The sequence below is a fragment of the Dreissena polymorpha genome, chromosome 15, assembly GCF_020536995.1.
Source record: "Dreissena polymorpha isolate Duluth1 chromosome 15, UMN_Dpol_1.0, whole genome shotgun sequence".
Taxonomy (NCBI): Eukaryota; Metazoa; Mollusca; class Bivalvia; order Myida; family Dreissenidae; genus Dreissena; species Dreissena polymorpha.
This window is the reverse complement of record NC_068369.1, coordinates 45,587,504-45,609,660: the sequence shown is the minus strand read 5'-3', so window position 1 is coordinate 45,609,660 and position 22,157 is coordinate 45,587,504.

Sequence of the window (22,157 nt, the reverse complement as noted above, 5' to 3'; positions counted from 1 at the left end):
AAACTAGGTGGTAGTGAAAACTAAAAATGTCGAACATAAACATGCAACTCAGTGTTGCAGTGGAATTGGACAAAAGAGTTGTCGAGTTTACTATAAACAATGAGCGCCTTCCTAATCCTAGTATAAACAGTGAGCCCAATGCTTTCAAATATATGATACAGAAGTCCAAGAGGATGATGCACGCCAAATGGCATTGTACACCATCTGTTAATAGAGGAGTTAATTGTTATTGTTTACATTCGGGATTTTCCGCGCATGCGCACTGACTGGTTGGCAAAAAACACTGGTTACTGTAACGTAAAACATGTATAAAGGGGCATTTGTTTAGTCAATAGTTTGGTAACAAATCCAAATAAATCATTAAAACTCTTAAATATAATGCAAATATATCATATTTAATACCACTAAATGTATACATGTATTCACAAATATAATTTCCTCTTCATAAAAATACGAAGTAGTTATTAGCATGGAGTAAACCTGGTCGGAAGACTAAATACTGACAATTCCACAATACAAAACAATAAGTTTTGTGATATCAATAGCATCAAACGAACACGTGAACATTGGGCTTAGCTTCTCAATAAGACTATCACTATAAGTCATGCAGATATATAATGCGTAAAATTGTGCTAGCCTTTTGTGCAAACATAGTCTTGTATGCAACTATCATGGAATCATTATATCAACGACGTTTGACGGGTGGAATTACGAAGCACAATATATATAATCATAATTAAATTAAAACAAATTTCCTAAAATAATATTATGACCGTTTAGCTTTCAAAATAATAGCGAAGTCATTTCTTATAGACACGTGTATACATTTACTACTTTTAGCATAGTTAATGATGTTAGTCCAACTTGCTGTAAAGTGCTCCAATACTTGATGACTGTGAATGCTTTGTCAATTTGTGTGTGCCGTTGTTTATATTATTTTCTAAAAAAATCACATATACCTTTTCCATAGTTAATAAATAAAGTTACTACAGTTAATTGCTGCTATAATTTTAATGGCGTCCGATTTATGTTTTCGATCAATAACTTTTACTAATGGTTTATAAAACGCCTTTCTACATGTGTTACCATGGAATCAAGTCATAATGTGTGGAAAGAATGTCAAACGTATGTTCATGATTAGATACTAATCGTTAGATACTTCGTGTTTATGTAGAAATAGACGCAAGTACGATGTAATATTATTCATTATCAAGATTGCAAATTCCATACACCCTACTTTGAAACTGTATTGAGCTAATGAAAGGAAACTTCATATTATTCACACAAACCTTGTTTATGAATTGCAAATTGTGTGTAATTTGTACTTTTCTGTACAACGCAATCAACTTTAAAATTATAATATGACTTCAGCCTAAAACGCGATAAAAAACAACAACGGAAGAACAAAATGATAAACCGTAATGCCCCCCCCCCTCCCTTTAAACAGTGGGGCATAAACACTAATTGTCAACATGAATTAATGTCGAAATATGCAGTATAATGTACGTTTTACAACCACGTTGGACTGGTGCGCGTCACGTCACAATGGTTGATTTCCACAGCAGAAACCTCTGCCTTTTCACAAGTGAACTCATTATTGAGTATCGTGTTGTATTAAAAACAAGAGGGCAATGATGGCCCCAAAGCGCGTACCTGAATTAAGAACACCATGATTGAAGTTATGACATGATTGAAGGTATGCAGTTAGAAAGAGAACCATAGGCTATACACAACACATGTGTCCATACGGCACGGGTGCCTCTAGATTCTTATCACGTCTAAATACTCTGCTTATATCAAACACAATTTATCCGGTTCTGCAAAAAGGGTACATAAAAAGAATCAAACCTCGAATAACAATACAACTTTACTATCGAGAATAAAATTGTATAAGAAGGGAGGTGACGGCAAACAATCACACAGTCGATATTAAGGATTAGCCCCACGTGGTACATACTCTTAATTTATTACTATAGTGTTGACAATGATTTTTCGAAGATAAGACCAGGTGACCTAATTTGTAAACGTTTGTGAAGTAAACTTAACTCGGCTTATTCTCGACTAGTTTACTCAAGATAAAGTAAAAATGCGGCAAATTTAGTGATAAATATTTGTGCAAGATTTGACCTGGTAGCCTAGTTGTTAGACGCACGTAACCGAGATTCGAACTCGGTCAAGATATTGTACAGGAAAAACATTTTGACCGAATTTCATCACGAATGGTGGGAAAATGTGGAAACTAGAGTGGTAACTTGCTGACGACGCCCCCCCCCCCCCCACTCCTGCACACATCACGACGACGAACTTCGTACATAGGGTATCACAATATCGCAGCTTGAGTACTTTGTGCTCTGGGAATCTTAAATATGGGTGATAGTTATTCTACATTTTCTAAATAATTGGTCATTTTATTGTTCGTTCCGCTGTCAAAATAAACAAATCTACAATAAATCATATAAACGCTTTGTCATAAAACAGTTTGTTGAGTTGTGATTTGGGAGGTTGATGCGCTATTAGTAAAATCAAAAATTACAAATAAAACAAACTGCACATATGTGTTAAGCTATCGAAATTGCTCATGCACCTTAGGCGTTAGAACACTTCTCTTTACAACTACTCCCGCGATAAAAAATATTTTTTTGGTAAGCCGTTTGTATGACCGACTGACTGATATCGTGTATAACATCTGCTCTTCGCACACATTTTACATACATGCCACATATCCATTTAACATACAAGTATACAAAACATTTCACACAAGTCCATACGTTTTCATAATACAGCCATGATATTCGTAATCAAACATACATAAAAGCACGATTACAAACAAAGGCTTTGTCATCGCTACAACTATCGTAAAACGTAATCTACTACATCACCAGGCATACTTGATGCCTACACGAGTTCCGCACGAAGGCAGCAATAGAGGCAGCCACGCCTATCGCCGCGTATGGGGACCGATTATATATATATATATATATATATATATATATATATATATATATATATATATATATATATATATATATATATATATATATATATATATATATAATGAATAATCTAGGTAACAACATGACCTGATGTACATAAAACAATCCTTAATTTCAAGTATTTGATCATGCCAGGATAATAAGGAAGTAGAATATACAACAACAATAATGATGATACTCAAACTAATTTTCAAAACACATTAAAATTAACGGGTGTATCGGCCTGAAAATCCCAACGATGAATGACTGAACAGATTAACTCGTGCACGAGGAGAACGCCCTCTTACAGCTGCGCCTATCGGATCAACATTGAATGAAAAACAATGTTCGTCTTATTCGCCGTGATCAAACGACGAAAATAATATTCGCTTTACAACTGCTCCCTATACAGAATAACAACAAAATACAACACATTTTTGGTATGCCTTTGCTATTACCGACTGAACTAAAAGAAGTTGCCTGTAAGTGTTGTTTAAAAAATATTTGACTTATTTCACAATAAATTTTTGGTTATTATGCAAGCGACATTGAAACCCTAAACCATAAACAGAGCTTTAACATAGCTGTCTCTAGCTGTTTCACTCAACCATCTACCGTGACGATAAAACAGCGTGTCATAAATACCATTGTTGGCCGCAGCAGTTTGCTTATCTCAAGAACATACGATTTAACTGCAAGCAAAAACAACTAATGTACTATAAGACAAATACTTGTTTTACTGTCTGAGTTTATCTGCATCATTAACTTGATATACAATACTACGAATCCTCATATAATCAAAGTACTGACAGAACTGGTATGACGATGCTTTTGAAGAGGATGGATATAAAAGCATCAATTTAAGTTTATCTACATCAAAAAATTGTGTATGTGGGTACGAAAATTTGGGTACGAAACAAAAATGGGTACGATAATTTTAGGTACAAAAATTATGCCAAACAAATGGGTACGAAAAAAAAATTGGTTACGAAAAAAAATGAGTACGAAAAAAACGACTTGAGTACGTGAGTTCGCCCATGAACACATGGTAAGGTTAACTAAATCTACGCGATATGACCTAATATGTGTTTAAAACAGAAAACAATATAAAAAACGAATGCATTATCAAACGTTGTGTGTGCACTGATGTGGATCTGTAATTTCTGTTTGAAAAGTTTATTAAATTTGCAAAATGAGAGAGCACGCAAAACAGCGAGTTTCATAGATGTCGCACGGCTATTATGCGGTTTATATGTCATACACGCTATAACATTTACAAATGGAATGGTTCGAAATAATTCGTTTTCTTTACACTATGATCGCGTTAAACGTGAATTATACACGTTTTCATTCGCAATTTAATTACAGAAGTACGGCAAATGTCAAATACAATACAGAAAATGCATAGTTGTTCCATTGATCTATAAACATATAATGAATATAACTGATTTAAAATTAACGTTTTCAAAATATTATTAAATCTTTTTCCCAGAATATGCTATTCTATTTATAGCTGAGCTTCCTTTATCTTTATCAATGATAATCAGCCAGGTATGCCGATTAGAAAAAATAATTGCGAGAAAATATTGCGCAAAACAGTACGTCAACTTCTTCCTGGTTTTTCTCTGAAATGACGTCAGCGGCAGCGCCAAATTGGTCAAAATCGCTTGTATAATTATAATTAATAAAAGAAATATCCGACAACAACTGATTTAGCATTTCCCGGGTACGGTAGAAAAATCTCAATAGGACTGGCTCGGTCTTTTACATAGGTCGCTATTGTGAAGAATTTTATCATGGTATGATAACTTAGACGAGCCACTTCGCAGCATCGTCAAAAACACACAAAAGAAACTTTCGGCGATACCGGCTTATGTCTAGACATACTTCGTTTATGTGAACATACGTTCAAACTGCATACGCGTCTACACAAACTCTTAATAACGCTTAGTTGCACCATTTAAGATCTTATTGCCAAAGAGGCCCACATCATTTTTAATGGTATATATAATTATTTGTTGGTTGACAACCCTACATAATCTTGAACACATGATTTAACAAGACCTTTTAGATTACACAACAATGGGCAATAATTCGCTTATTTCCATTTGCAGCTTCGTACACATAAATAACAATTCATGAATCAAAAGTTGATGCCTAATCTTTAAAAACAAATCAATGCTACTCTCAAATTATTGTATTTAAAGGGGCCTTTTCACAGATTTTGGCATGTTTTGAAGTTTGTCATTAAATGCTTTATATTGATAAATGTTAACATCAAATTTTAAAAGCTACAGTTAAAAATCAAAAATAAAATTTTAAAAAGGAAAACAAAAGTAGCCCTCAGCAGGACTCGAACCAGTGACCCCCGAAATCCTGAAGTAAAAACGCATTTGCCAACTGAGCTATCCTGCTAATCATACATAGCAGGCGTATTTTACACGTTATATAAGCAATCTTCGTAGTTTCACAAATTTAAACGCCAACATCAGAGCTCTCCAAAGTATTCAATCGTTTCGCGTTGCAACGCTTTATAATTTTTAGATTTTTAAATCGTCAAAAGATGCATATAATGGCTATATAAGACCATGGCAAATGTTCACTAATACTGTTTCCTCACAAATATCATAACTTAACCAAAAATTTGCGAATCTGAAACAACATTTTTCAATTTTGAAATTTACCAAACCGTGAAAAGATTCCTTTAACAGACTACTTCCATCAGGGTAGGTATCCCAAGTGACAAAAAGGGGGACTGGAAAATGGCGCCGCCCGTCGCTTCAGGTGAGTTTTCTTGGTATTTTATTGTATTATACTTAATGAAATACAGAATGCTATGTATAAGAGCCGTGCCATATGAAAAACACATGATCGGCGACACCTTATGTTGCTGATAAATGCCCATCTTGCTCAGAAAATGAAACCGCGTGTCTGAGTCACAGAAAATATTGCCGATAAACAAGGGTCACGGAGCATTATTTTTCAAAATACATGTATTTCTGGTTGTTCAAGACAGACACAGGGCTGTCGCACAATAACACATCGACAAATATGACTAGCCAAAACATTCTCCAGAAGAAATTCATGATGAATGAATTGTTTTATCGCTCCGATCCAAAACTGATAAGTAATGGGTCACGCGGACTAACTTGCTAAGATGGGGTCACATTTTGACCAACATATATAAGCGATGTCATGAAGCGGTTAAAATAACTTATGGATACCTCTTTGGTTGCACTGACTTGATTATCATTCCTTTTCTCTCCTAAGACTAACCAGACTGTGCTGGAAGAGGCAAATAGCTCCCCGGTAACATAGCCTTCATTCCTAAAGCATGCTTATCGTGGTTCTATCTGGTAAACTGTACTTGTCGTATCAAAATGTGACCCCATCTTAGCAAGTTAGTCCGCGTGACCCATTACTTATCATTTTCGGATCGGGGCGATAAAACACTTCATTCATCATGAATTTCTTCTGGAGAATGTTTTGGCTAGTCATATTTGTCGATGTGTTATTGTGCGACAGCCCTGTGTCTGTCTTGAACAACCAGAAATACATGTATTTCGAAAACATAATTCTCCGTGACCCCTGTTTATCGGCAATATTTTCTGTTACTCAGACACGCGGTTTCATTTTCTGAGCAAGCTGGGCATTTATCAGCAACATAAGGTGTCGCCGATCATGTGTTTTTCATATGGCACGGCTCTTATACATAGCATTCTGTATTTCATTAAGTATTATACAATAAAAAACCAAGAAAACTCACCTGAAGCGACGGGCGGCGCCATTTTCCAGAACCCCTTTTTAGCAAACTTGTCACGTGGGATACCTACCCTGTCCATACGTGTTTGCTAATCCATCTCCAATAAAGAATCAGTGGCTTTTTACAATTGCTTTGAATGGAGGGAGATAAACAGCACGATTAACTTCTTGGAATAAAACAGTTCCTTTTCTAGCTACAGGCTACCATGCTCCATCCCGATACTTGTCGGTCTTGGATGACTGACAAAAATGCTCATATACATTAGGTTAATAATATTATTTCATCTTTCTAAATTAAACAGCATATAACTTCTTTAAAATGCAGCATATCAAAGCAACATCGCACCAATTGCCCTTTCATTATACACATTTTCTTTATACAAACAATGACAATCTTTTTCAAATAAGATACAGAAATGTGTTCTTATCTTTTCACATTTTTTGCAGTTTCCCCTTAGCAGCCTCTAACAATTGTTAACAAAATTAGAATCGCTGGGTTAGTTAGATATATAGATAGATTATTTATTTCCTCCATTCAGGGAGAGCAGAACACATTCACAACAAGTATTTACATCATTAATATAAACAATATATAATTATATATGTATATTAATACATGTACATGTATGCAATATGCAAACAACAATAGAAAGACGATTGACCTGCGATGTACTTTACCGTGCACCGGAAGTTAACCCCAGCATCGAGAAATGCTTGGGGAGGGATAGCAACTGAGTTGTGTATTATATAAGTTCGTGAATAGAACACAAGCATAAATAGGTAAAGGGTATATAACGTATATTATGCTATTTAAATGCTTAATATATATACGTTTATTAAACGCCATACCCATAGATTGTGTGTTTTCTACTACGAAAGCGAAATTAGAAAACATATAATCTAGTTTAAGTACATGTAATATAAGCATGTTTTATGTAAAAGGTATATAATGTGTATTTAGTCATTTAAATGCTTTATATATACGTTTGTTAAACGCCATACCTATAGATTGTGTGTTTTCTACTACGAAAGCGAAATTTTAAAAACATATAATCTAGTTTAAGTACTTAAAATTTTGTAGTAGGCGTACAACAAATGGATATGCCCCTGACTGATGAGAGCAGTACACAGTTCAAGATGTGTAACAAGCGATTGCGGCTTTTATAAAGGCAAGCGTCATAACCGCTGTACACCTCAGGGCATACTTATTCACGAGTGATCTCCCTTGTTTATATCGAGAGTTTGAATGTTACAGTATAGTAAATAATCGTTTCATGTAGGGATGTACCATCTAAAAATATCACAATTCACTTGAAGGCATGTTTTACACTTTAAACTGTTGTTCGGGTTTTATCGTTTGGAGATAGTGGTAGGTATGAATAGGTGTTTACTACTGAATCCCTGAAATATGATAAACTAAGATACTATAGTTTATCATTGCACTGAAAAAGATTACATTCCACTAAGAAACGGCCGGAAAAAAGGTGCAAAAACAGTCGATTTTGATTTGTGTCGAGTTCTTTCTTGGTTTGAAAATGATATTTCTTTTTTTTTTTTTGCATAAATCGATTCCGCTTAGAATGCGGCGACCACATGGCATGCACTACACTACATTTAAACAAGTGCTGCTAGCGTGACTATAAACAAGTCTAGTGCAGCCATGACTGACTGCCAATGATCTAGCAATTCAACATTGAAATTGTTATTTCCGAAGCGAAAGTTGAACCTTTCTTTCTTCCACAAAATGATATGCTGGCGTAATAATAAACTTAATAATCCAACAATCTTACTGAAGGCCCATTATCATATATAGAAACTGGCAGCGGAAAACAAATGTTTCCTATGCTGAACATGATTTTTCAATCGTATCTTTATCAATATTTATTTCTGGCCTTGTTCGTTATCATTATATTCGTCAGTAATTATTTCCTGACTGCAAGCAACGTAACCAGTCAGGCCACAACATATTGAAGATTTGTTCTACGGATTTTAGCCCCCCACAAATGGAGCGAGCAAGCGAAATAAAAATTAATTAATTGTTATTCATTTTTTTTAATCACAGGCGAGCGAAAAGCGAAAACTAAAAAATACATATATGTCAATGTAAATTTATATATTTGCCAAAGAAGAGCAAGATATCTGCAAAATACCAGTTCAATATCATTTAGCAGTCATAACTGAGTTTTAGCTTTTATCCAATGTTTGTAAAAATAAATAAAAAATCTCCAATTGCTGTTCTTCTTACTCACACCAAGTAGTGACTAGTTAAATTTAACATGATACACTGTAGCTTTCATAGAGATTTGGGATTACGTTGAAAGAAAATGAAAAGGAACATTATTTATCAAATGAAAGTCATGTGCTGATTCATAAATCGTGCATTGGCGTCATCTCTTGTCCTTAGTGCCACCGCATTGGTAAAATGAAAAACTATCGATTACATCCGCAAGAAGCCTATGTGTTTGTGCATGTAGCAACTAGTATATGTTGAGCGCAATCGTTTGCTGGCATTAGCGTATCAACATGGTGAACATTGTCTCGTCACACAGGCAATAAGCATCAATTTGCTTTCAAAAACTCCACATGGCATACAGGTCCCAACGTTTCCAAATTGATTGTGATTGTTTCTTTCTTAACAATCGTGGATGAATTCATTTTCGCTTAATCGCACTACATTGTCCGATTTTAAATATAATGCGAACTATGTTAAAAATTTATAAAATATATGTACCCTGCAGAATTATCATTGAAAGTTCAAAACATTCGGTCCTTAGCGCCACCTCCAAAATAGCATCGTCTCATTTATTCATGCATCGCCAAAAAGAGGTGGCTCCGTGATGAACGGCCATGCCTAAGTGTATATTTTTCGCAAAATATTAACCCGATGTTCGAAAACATTAAATAATGTAATCTTATTTTGCAATAGTTTACTGTTAAGAACACATATATCAGGCCATAGTGATACTATTTTGAAATGAACCAATCCATTCCGAGAGGTATATGGCGACATCATAATTATCAGAACTCACGTTATTATGGTACACTTTCTCAACTATCAGTTTATCACTCAATATAAGGAATAGTTTTAACTGAGTGGATTAACAAAGATATACACGAAAACACGCACAAAGCCTAAACTTGAACGTTTATTGGCTCATTACGTATATGTGTGCACCGTCATAAATTAAAGTAACTTTACTTTGATTAATAAAATGTATCCTTTAATTATTTCGCCAAAATATACATACTATACTGATACTTACGTTGTTAGTTGTGTTTCTGAACTTTGTCCCGTATCATCTCGTTCTGGAATCGCGGGTGACGGAGGTATTTTTAATTCTACACTAGTTTCACTCGTCGACGCCATATCTATTTGTACGTTTGCTTTTTCATTGGATACGCACGCGTATCAATGAAAGCCTGTAGTCATATAACGGAAACTATATCATCCACATTTCTCTATAAACTGAAGTTTATATTAAAAATGCCGAGAAAATATAACTCCCTAATGTTATCAAATTATAATACAGTGCAAAATATTTATGGGACTACACTGCAAATGTTCACACTGTATTTCCAAAACGCTTGGTCATAGATGAATTAAAACCTTACTCTTGACATATACTTTTTAGAGCGTTTGAAATCTCGCTTTTGCAGAAGTTTTTCTGATTCTACACTATTTTCACTCATCAACTCCATATCTTTTTGTCCGTTTGTTTTTCATTGGATGCGCACGCGTATTAATGAAAGCCTTTAATCAAATAACTGAATCCCGCTCCGCCACATTTCTCTTCAAACTGAAGTTTATTTTACAGACGCCGTGTAAATATAACTCCTTACGCTATCAACTTTCGAGCGTTTGGCCGTATTGGGTAAAATTGAGTTTGTAAGTATTCAAGGCCGCAGCTGGCTGGCTGGCTGGCCGATGTATGGTGGATATTTATTTAATGACCCGTCCTTAAATGAGTTTTTGGTAAATTACTTGTTCGTATTTAAAAACAAAAGCACACATCCTTCTAGCAAAAACAACATTTCAACGCTAGATTTAGTATGGTAACATAGATTTAACACGAAGCAAAATGCCCTTTTCAATTGTGTTATTGCCAGTGTGTGGTTTTTTAAGCGGGAAGATATGCACATGTTGACGAACGGAAAAAAAAATAAGTTCACAGAAAAACAATGATATGGCGTCAACGAAACACAGAGAACGAATTAAACTAATACGTAACATAAACACTCAAATACCATCTAGATTTAGTGATGCTTTACTATCAGTTTAAAGAGCAATGCAGCTCTTCTATGTTACTCACTGAGATGAGTCGATATATTTGCAGGGTGTCTACATTCAAGAAAGTATAGATGTAAATTGTATTGGCTTTAACGCGTGTCCTTTATTTCCATGGTCTTAACATTTACGGCAGTCAATATTTTCACAGAATTTATATTCAAGCAAGTTTGGATGTCAATGTAATTGACTTTCAAGAACGTGTGGTATGCTCATGGTTCGATTGAGTCCATATTCTCATATTATTTACATTCCTTTCAAGTAAATAGGGTCATGGTATTTGATTTCAAGCTTATTATAACCATGGGGAATTTACGTTTTAATGAGTCCATATTCTCATTGAATTCACATTAAATCATCTATAGAACTTCATGATAATGGTTGTAATGCTGATAGTATTCACATTTGTTATGCTGATAGTATTCACTTTCGATAACGGCTATATCATTGTATTCAAACTCAAGCAGAGCGCCCACCGGAAAAACTTTGCGAAACCGAAATTTCGCAAACTCAAGTATGCGTTTTCTTGAAGATTTTTTTCTTTGAGATAAAACATGCTATAAAGTCTTATCTTTGATTTATAATTGATTATTTTTGCTTACAAAATGCCAGGTAAATATAGTCATGGTATTGAATCTCAAGTTTATTGTGTTCATAGAGTTCACGTTAAATAGAGTCTATATTCTGATTGTAATGACGTTAAATCAAGTATTGATGTTCATGTTATTGGCTTTAAAGCAAGTCCATTATGTCAATAGTTGTTATTCGGAACTCTCCAGTCTGGGTTTTTCCGATATTTGAGCACGCGCGGTAGATACAAACACAAGCTGACTACTCGTAGCATATTTTTAAAGAGAGTGAATCAATAATTACACCACTTTTGTCCTCAAACGTTCGATATAGTTGATAAAAAACCATGATTTAATAATTTTTCTTTAGATGAACTAATCTTGATCGTGTTTATTTTGTAAGAATACTATGTAACACGATATAATGCTGCATGTACATGTAAACATCTTCGGTCACGTAACTATGTCATTGCATATACTGTGCGTAGGCCTGGGCACACAGTTTAAATGGAAGTATGTCAACGAAACTACCAAGACATTGACTGCATCGTTTATATATATTATACTAATATATTAAAAATCATACAGACAAGTAACAAACAACAACAACCTTTCTATCCTCAGTCCATTCGTAGTACTAGAACTAATATATCGTTCCATGTCAGTTGGATGTTTCTTTAATCTAATCTGAAAAGTAAAGACAATTATTCGCTAAAGACAAAGACCTTTACATTAGAAGGCACATCACTAACGAGCTTTACCATACACTACTTTCATTTGCTATATCTATAAAGCATGTCGAAAAAAAACAATAACATGAATAATGTTTTTTTAGAAGAAATAGTGCATACGTCTAGCCGTTTGTGTAGGTTCCTTCGTTACCATACATCTGACAAAGTCTGTTTTTCATTTCTATTAAGGATGTTAGCTACTGGACCCTTTCGTATACACAGCTGTACATCTTAATGGTGTATTTAGACTTGAAACCTGTATTAAACGTCTGAAATACATGTATATCAGCGTTAAATTTGTTATGTGTAATTATTAATAATAATAGCAATAGTAATAACAACACAATACTTGAATTTTGACATTTCCTAAAATAAACACTACTGTCGTTTAAATACTTATTATCCACTACTGAATGGGAAGCAAATCGGATATCGACGTTACTGGTCAGTACTATATTAATGACTATGTTTGTACCTCCCGCGCGCGCTCAGAAATCGGAACAATCAACATCGCGCGAGTTCCGAATTAAATCTATCGAAGTAACGTTTAGGAAAGTCCAAATTTTAATCATATCCACATTTAATGAAGTATATTATTCTATTATATAATGGTTCTTTTGTTAAAAAGAGTGAATCTTTTCATAGTCCTTACATTCAATCCCCAACACATGAAACACTCTTTCTAAGAGATATTAAAATCCGAACTATGGTGTTAAGTGAATGAGCAATTATAAACAATATTCGTTTTGCGTTACAATAAAGTGCCTTAAAACGCATAGCCTCTAAATGAAACTTCAATACGAGTAGCCCATCACAGAAGTGCAACTTAGATGTCCTAATGTTACGATTATCTTGAAGATCATAACATGTTAAGTCTTTTACTGTATACAACGTGGAACATATGGTATGCATATATGATATAACAATATAACTGATGATGTCTGTATGCAGTGCAGTTGCAAACATCAGTATTGCATAGGCATATAAACGATCAGCAGTGAATGAAAATATTCAGTATAAATGATGTTAACAAATTGTAAATGCCATTAGTCTGGATGTATCGAAAGCCATTAGTGTAAGGACATAGCAAAGTAATCGTTTTGAACTTATAGATGCCATTTCTACAAATGAATGACGCTAGTCCCGCTCCTAATGTTTTCACGTTAAGAGATTAAACGATCGTGTTTCAACTATTTCACAGAAATTTCGTCGCACCATTGGTTAAGTGATATTTCAGTTTATAAGACATCGACATGGATTGGTTGTGTATTTTAACTGTTTACAAAATTACTTCAACATATATCATTCGCTCTTATCTTATTAATTTAATTACAAATGCAATCATTTCAATGTTCATGTATATGCGATACAAATATTTAATTTAAGGAAGTTTGAATTCATACCTGCCATACAACTACTGTTGGCTATGGACCGTAAACATATGTAGGCATGTTTGTAAGCGAGTATACTGCTTTAACCGAACGGGTATAACTGTCCTGAATTAAGAACGATGTTTCACTAACAGTTTATCGCTTACCGTGTTTCTTAAACAGGAAGAAGGAAAAAATCTAGTATCATTGTTCGAAAACTGTACACATGACTTAATGTGCTGAAATAAATCACGTATCCAAGCTTGCAAATGACTTCTCATAAACCCCAATCTGCATTCAGAACTTTTTGACCTAGCTGGCTACGCGTTCATTTATATCCAAGCATTCACATAAATATTAACCATATGTGTACACTAATTACAATAATAATATAGCCGTGGTTTATATATGTATTTATTATTCAATCGTGGCTTAATTTCATCAAATATTAGTTACATTTACACTTGTTTGTGTAGTTCTTCAATTAATAATACTTAGCATTTATGGGACTTGTTAATAGTTTGTAGATTGAATTCTTTTTACAAAATGTGCTACAGATTGAAAAAAAGAATGTAATCATCCAATTTAAACACGCAATAACACTCTTGACTAAGACCAGCCTTCCAGCCCTATCTTGAATGTCGCTTACTTTAATTATATATATATATATATATATATATATATATATATATATATATATATATATATATATATATATATATATATATATATATATATATTTATTTATTTATTTATTTATTATTTATTTATTTATTTATTTATTTATATATATATATATATATATATATATATATATATCTATATATATATATATATCTATATATATATATATATATATATATTTATATATATGTATGTGTGTGTGTATTACATATAATTAAACTAAGCGACATTCAAGATAGGGCTGGAAGGCTGGTATCCAAATACTACGAAGCGATGAGACCATAGTATGTGCATAATACGTCGATATAGTAAGTAAAACGAAAAGAAATACTTTAAAGCAATACTAATATATTTGTATTCCTGGTATTATCGTGAACTTATTGTCTCATAATATTGAGAACATAACACGATGTTGCTTGCAGATAAAACACATAAGAACATAAGTTCGTTCGCTAACTGAATTACCAATGTCAATAGCATCTAATTATGTTTCAATATGACTTGAATATATTTACATTTAGCCACTGGTGATTTTATCCCGTTAGAAACCAGCTGCGCTCATTCCATTGATGGAATATACAGTTTTATTTCCGAAACGCGTATATAAAATGACATGTATAATTAGTATATGTATGGTGCTTTAATAATGTATTTCATACAATAATTGCAGGGACATGTAAAATGAAAGTGTTTACTCATACAAAAAACTATATGCATGAATTTTAGAGTGGTACCTGACAGTGCTGGTGTTACTTAAGGTATGTATATACCTCCTTATTATTTCAACAGTGTTGTATGATATTTTTAACTACGAATTGCCAATGTACCAATGATCTAGTATACAATCGAAATGTTTTAATTGGAAAGATAACTTGTTATGACTTATATTTTATAAAAACACTTTCCTATATTGCATCCATTAGCAAACTGTATTATGAAAATGCGTTAGAACTATCCGTTTAAAATTTAGATATATACATATTGACGGGCAGCCGACGGATTGGTGTATCCTAACCTGAAGATAGCGTTTTAATTGGTCGTTTCTGTCTTTATGTGTCTGACATTATCTACTTTAGAACATATCACGTAGAATTATATTAATAAGCAATTAATGGATGAAGTACAATAGGACAAAAAACGTTAAGGTTACACAATGAGCTAAGTCGCAAACAAACTAGATATTTGCAGAAAAAACCTAACAGTTGTAGAGACAACCAACATGATATGTCGACCGGAACTCATATAACGCAAGGAATCTCAGTGACATACTGATGGTCGAAAGGTCGGCAATCAGTACTTCGATTGATTTTAAACCAACCGGCGACTAAAGGTATGCTTTGTTGGCGCCCATTTGGCGATTGCTTTGCGGCTATTTATCTAAATTAAGATCATTTACATAAGTAGAGGGTATCGATATTGGGTCATTGTTCTAGAACTATTCTCCTATGTCATATATTAGAAGAACTAAGTTATGCTAGCAGTTTTAAAATGAAAAAGCATGTTCATATAGAAGGTATCGGATGCGGACTATGGTGTCAAAATTTACGAGTTTAAAAAGAATGATCAAACGAATATTTACGCAATAGATTAGCGTTCGATTACCGAAATTTTCTGTCGTCTTAAGCATTTTAATCTGTGACACCAACATCAATACATGCCTCTTAAAAAGAAACACAAAACAATGATAAAATAGCATTTCTTATTTCCTGATCAAACAAATGTTGCTGTTTTGTCCGTGCAGTCGTTTTATCCAATCAAAAGTAAACTAAACTTCGATTGATCGTTGACTGAATATAGACGACCGACGAATTCAATTCTACGACTTGTTAAGTATGTATATTTACTTTGATACAAAATTGTTCTGCAAACCACTTTTTGATAAAGTTGCCGACCCGTCATTTCGGACCCTCAATTTCATTTTTAGCCAACCATATAAGTCTTGCAACTGTATTTGTCATTACAATAATACTTTCTGTCTGTTTAATTAAGTTGGCAGGACATCGATTATTACAGATATATCTAGCAATTTGCATATTTTATTAGCTCCCGTTGTGACATCTGATCAAAATGGTGAAACATGAATACATTCACCATACGCAAAGGTAAAATGATACGTTCAATCTGCAGGTGGTACGCAAAACAAGAATATATGTACACACTACTTTACGACGAAGCTATTGTATTATATTCATATGACCTATCGCTTACCATCAAAGTCACTATAAAAATTACATAAATGAGTGTACGAATATTATATGGTACGCTATGAAAAAATAGAAAGAATAAAGCTAACATGTTTAAGTTCACATCGAAATTTATTTACGCTTTAGCATAATTAAGCATAGAAGTTCAGCGAGTCTATGCTATTCACGTTCAAATGATTCTATAGAATCTTGGTATTCACAGTCGAGCAAGTATTATTGTTCATGTTATTGACTTTCAAGAAAGTATATTGAGCTTAAGGTCTTCAGAGTCAAAATATCATTGTTTCTATATTCAAGCAAGTACAGATATTTACGCTAGTTGTTATTTAAAACGTATGTTATGTCCATTGCATTTACGCCCAATAGAGTCTATATTTTCATAATGTGTAGTTCAAACTTTGATAGATTTAAATGGCATTGTCTTTCAAACAATTCTATAATATTCGTGGTATATTTACGTTCAATAGATTCTGTCTTCTCATAGTATTTGCATTCAAGTAAGCAAAGATATTCAAGGTATTTGATGTCAAGAAAGTATATTATTTCATGGTATTCGCGTTCAAAATAGTCCATATTCCCATAGGTTGTGGACTAAAGTAAATTGGCGTGCTCGATCTATTTTTCTATACTGATATTTTACACGTTCAAGCGGAAGTATATTATCTTGGTATCTAATTATATTTGATTAAAGCCTTCATATAGACATGTCGAAAATAACCTAGTCTATAACAAAAATAATATTGCAGCAAGTTCGTATGAGCACAAATAAGAAATTCTCGCCCTTTAATATTAGATCCACTTTAACAAGGGCATTTCCTGGACAACATGATTAAGACGATTTGTTTGCGCTTGAAGATGATACGTTCACATATAATCACCAGGAACACGCTTAAACATGTCTGCCTAACACACCCAAAGCTGTATATGCTATCAAAATAAGAAGCCCGATGAAAAAAATCGGTAGCCCCCGGGCTCCGGGCAATGAATTTTCGGTCACTGCCAATAATGATCTGTTAATAAAATCAATTGTAGCAGTGTCTGTTCCTAAATGTATTTGGTAGCTATAAAGAACTAAACACGACGTGTGCCAAAGTTTTTTACTCGAGTCACACATAGATTAAAAACTCAGGGCAGATTAAAGTTCGGAACTAACTATCGTCAACAATCAAAGCCGACACACCGCACACAGTATCTACGTCCAGTTTAGTAGCACCACATAAGTTTCCCAGACCATTTATAATATACCACGAGCATTTGTTTGTGTTTCAAGTTTTTATTGGATCTTAACCGCACCTAAAATGTCCTATTTTGATATGTTGAACACATTTGTACAAAAACATGGTAACACAGAAGTGACCGCGGGGCGTAATAAATCTGAAAAAAATATGCTTATTTAGAACAACCATAGGAGAAATAATATTCTCCTTCACAACACGATCGAACAGCGTAATGCTGCCCCTTTTACATTTAATATATAAATACAAAATAGCATTCTAAGTTGCACAAAATGTCCCCTAAACTGAAATTAAAAACCGCTCCTCGGTAAAAATAATCGGGTGAGAAAGCAATACAAACGACAGATGTTTTAATTTTTATATACGGCAAATCCGACTAATATTTCACCAATTTGCTGTGGTTTAATATCAAATATGTTGATGCTTTTGTTGTCGACATTAAATATATTGCATTCAAAAAGTTACTTTACATGCACAAGCCTAGTCATTTTACAATACGAAAAAAATCATTCCTAAAACGAGTAAAATGGCACGCAATTTGTATTGATTCAGTTGCATTACTTTAAGTAAACAAAGAAACACACGTCAGTGTTTGAATTGAGCAAACAAATCACTGATTGACAGGCTTGTCTTTCATAAAATATGCAGCATGCAAACACGTTTAAGAAGTGAAGTTTTTATGAAATGAATGTACATGAAATGCCTCTATATGCATGTTCTTTATCGATATTGTAGTAGGCTTTAAATTAAAGACTGTTTGTCAATGAATCCAATCGAAAGCAGCATTGAAATCATGTATATGTGTATTGTATTTTTAATATTGTATCTATATTATAACGGGATACACACCTGCTTGAATAAGTAAATATTTTGTGATACTTGAAGAAAATGTCGTCGATATGCCCGTTAAAATTGTTATGTCTGTTTTATACACCATCAATGCGTACATTTTTGTTTAAAGAACCCCCTTAAGCTGTTATTTACGTAGGAAGATGCGATCTGCTGTCAAATTCATTGACACGTTATTAAATACGACGGTTTGTATCACTACATAAGGAATACTTCCTTGTCATTACATGCGAATATGTACACATTATACCAGTATAAGAAAATGTACAGTTTCGCCGCATAAGCGTTAGCTCACACTAATGTTGCATAGCATATTTCGCAAATCAGTTTGTGCTTCGAAGCCTTAGCTACGCTATGGAAAGACAACCACTGTTTGTTGCAGCAGACGACAAATGGTATGAGCGTCTTCTAGGAAAGATAACCACCACATTTGCCTGTTTATAGTTCACCACTGGTACACTGCAGTCGGTGTATATGACTTATAGTGTTTAACAGCTTGTAAGACGAGATTGGCCAGTCTAGTGTTTATAAATGAAATATGTACATATTGGCTGCTTTCAGGGAAAACGGGGTTCAATGCATGTCAAATAAGATTAGCATGCTGATTAGCCTGTGCAATGCGCACATGCTAATCAAGGACGACATTTCTGATTTTATAATGTTTTTCGTTTAAAGAGAGTCCCTGGTATTGGGATGCCCTGTTTTCCCAAAATGAAGCTTAAATTAAAATTTTTATTAATGATTTAAAAAAAACAACATCTGGACCTGTGCTTTAAGAAACACTCTTTATAAATTTGAATGGGTTGTGTTCATTTAAAACTTGCAATATAAAATGCTATAACATAATTTTTTAAACTGAGTTGCGTCTAAACATATACAACAGCGAACACCTACAGTGCCTTCAGAGCTTTGATAATATAAAATGCAGTCAAGCGTTTTTCTACTACCTCACACACTGTTTCAAGTATCATTTTTCATATTTGACCAATCTTTATGCAAGAGCTACTCCATACAATGAATGGTTTGTACTTCTTTTGTTTAAAGCAAATGAACAATGGCACGTGCGTGATTGAAGATAACTTTGGTTTCATGCATTACAACTACAGGAAACTGCATTTAAAACTTTCATTAAAAAGAAATCTTGAATTTACCAGAACGTCTGACATAGCATTATATTTCTGTCAACATAATTATTTCGTCTTTATTAATTTTAGAAGTATTGTTTAATGTACACATATGTTTAAGAACAAATCATTTACACTGGTCAGAATAATAAAACAAACGATAATGGATTGATACTAGTGTTACAGTTAATAAATCTTAACGACCTCTCGTGTTCCAATAAACACTTTAAGTAAACCATTTATATTATACAAATGAGCAATGTTTTTTTTTTAAAGCGAATTCAATAATTATAGGATAATAAAAATCACATAAAATATAAAGCAAAATAATAGATATGGATTAAGATCTCTTGTCGAGTGAACTTTTTGATACAAAACATACAAACTCAATTGTAACGAAACCAAAAGCGAACTATTATAATAAAAGCTTTCTCATATCATAGAACGTGTATGCCACTTTTACATCTAATTAATTAAAATGGGCTTTATTTTAGATTAAATGATGACTTTCGGAAAAAAACAACCACTTATTTTGTATCTAAGAGATAATATTATAAGACTCAATATTTGCTATCGTCGATGGGTAACGGTGCTAGTAAAATCAAAAAGTAAGTTATTCAAATACCCGCTTCTGTAGATTTATTTACTGGAGCAATACGATCACCACTATTACATGATAAGTGTAGTGAATATACTTACACAACTATATTTTACCAAAAAAGCCAACGTAAATAAACATTTGAAGGATTTAAATGATACATATGTGTTGCGTTCATATCTTTGAAGTTGTAAAAGCGTATTGATAAGAATTATAAACATAAGATTATCATTCTTGTTAAAAAAAGTGTTTCGGTGTTGGAATGTGATTTTGTTATATCTGGACATGTATTTATGAGGACTATCTCTCATGTATAGTTATAAATAATTCAATGTGTATAATGCTTCTTTGTAATGTTTGAAATTGTTTGTTTAAATGCAAAAACAGACATTGTCCTTATACAGTGTTTAATAACATGAACGAATAAATTAATTAGGTTAATTATCTTGTAAAGTATTTATGGGAACTCGGTCGTGTTACACAAGTGATTACTTACTGTGATTGAGTAATTCATTTTCAATTTCAATCACGCCCATATTGCTTACTTGAGTCGCGATTTAATTTGTAAATCAGCGCCCTTGTGCTATTTTTGTTTTAAATTGAGTCCGACCCTTCATTGCGACTATTAGATAGTAAGGCATTATTCCAACTAGAAGTCTAATTTACAGTCAATACATATGATATACGTCAAGTCACGTGATACAGTGTTTACAGTGTGAAATCGGTGTAGTGAAAATATTCATTTATTAATTATTTACAGCAAATTAAAACGTTTATGGGTTACATACATTGTACGGATATATGATGTTCTACTTACTGGAGTGTTAATTGGACATATTGGTGTTTTGAAAATGGATTTTCAAGAGTTTTCTGTGCCCGTGCAGAACCGGTTTAGCGTCATGGCCGAGCGGGAAAATGAGCGACGAAGCAGTTTGGAAAACCAAAACATATCCAGGCAAGAGTTTATGCATAGCTCTCTTGATGACAAAATGCTACGCATGTTTGACGAGCTCCGGTTTATTCGCAGTGAGCAATTTAACTTTAACACAAATATGATGGGTCTGCAAAACTCAGTGATAACCCTCAATGAAAACCTCAATCAAGTTGCTTCAACAACAAACACACACTCAGACTTGCTGAAAACGTTGGCCTATAAATCGATTGATATAGAGGCAAGATCGAGGCGTAACAATCTTATCTTTCGTGGTTTCATTGAAAACTTTGGTGAAAATTGCAATCAGCTCATTGTAGATTTTCTGAAGAACAACCTTGACATTGACCCGCATCATGTATATATCGCAAGAGCGCATCGACTAGGACAGAAAAATCCAAACAAAATGCACCACAATAGACCGATAATTGCAAATTTTCGAGATTATGGTAACGTTGAGCTTATAATGGACAATGTACGCCGATTGCGGAACACAAACTTTTCAGTGGACCATGATTTCCCACGTGAAATCCAAGATGCCCGTGGCAGGCTTTGGCCCAAATATAAAGCACTAAAACAGCAAAACCCGCGGTCGAAAGTTTACAAAAAACAGTCGCCAGTTTTATTAGTTAAGGTGTATTTGTCTCGCTCGAGGTAAACGAATCTGTATTCATAATTTAAATGTGCTATGCAATAATACACGATGTATCGCATGAATTCAATGAGTAATATCATATTTATGCGCTTAGACTCCAACTGAAGCCACGTGGGATGAAATAAGATTTAATGTCTAGCTTTTGACGAAAAAAAATGTGCTATTTGATCGTTTCACTACGTGATGTA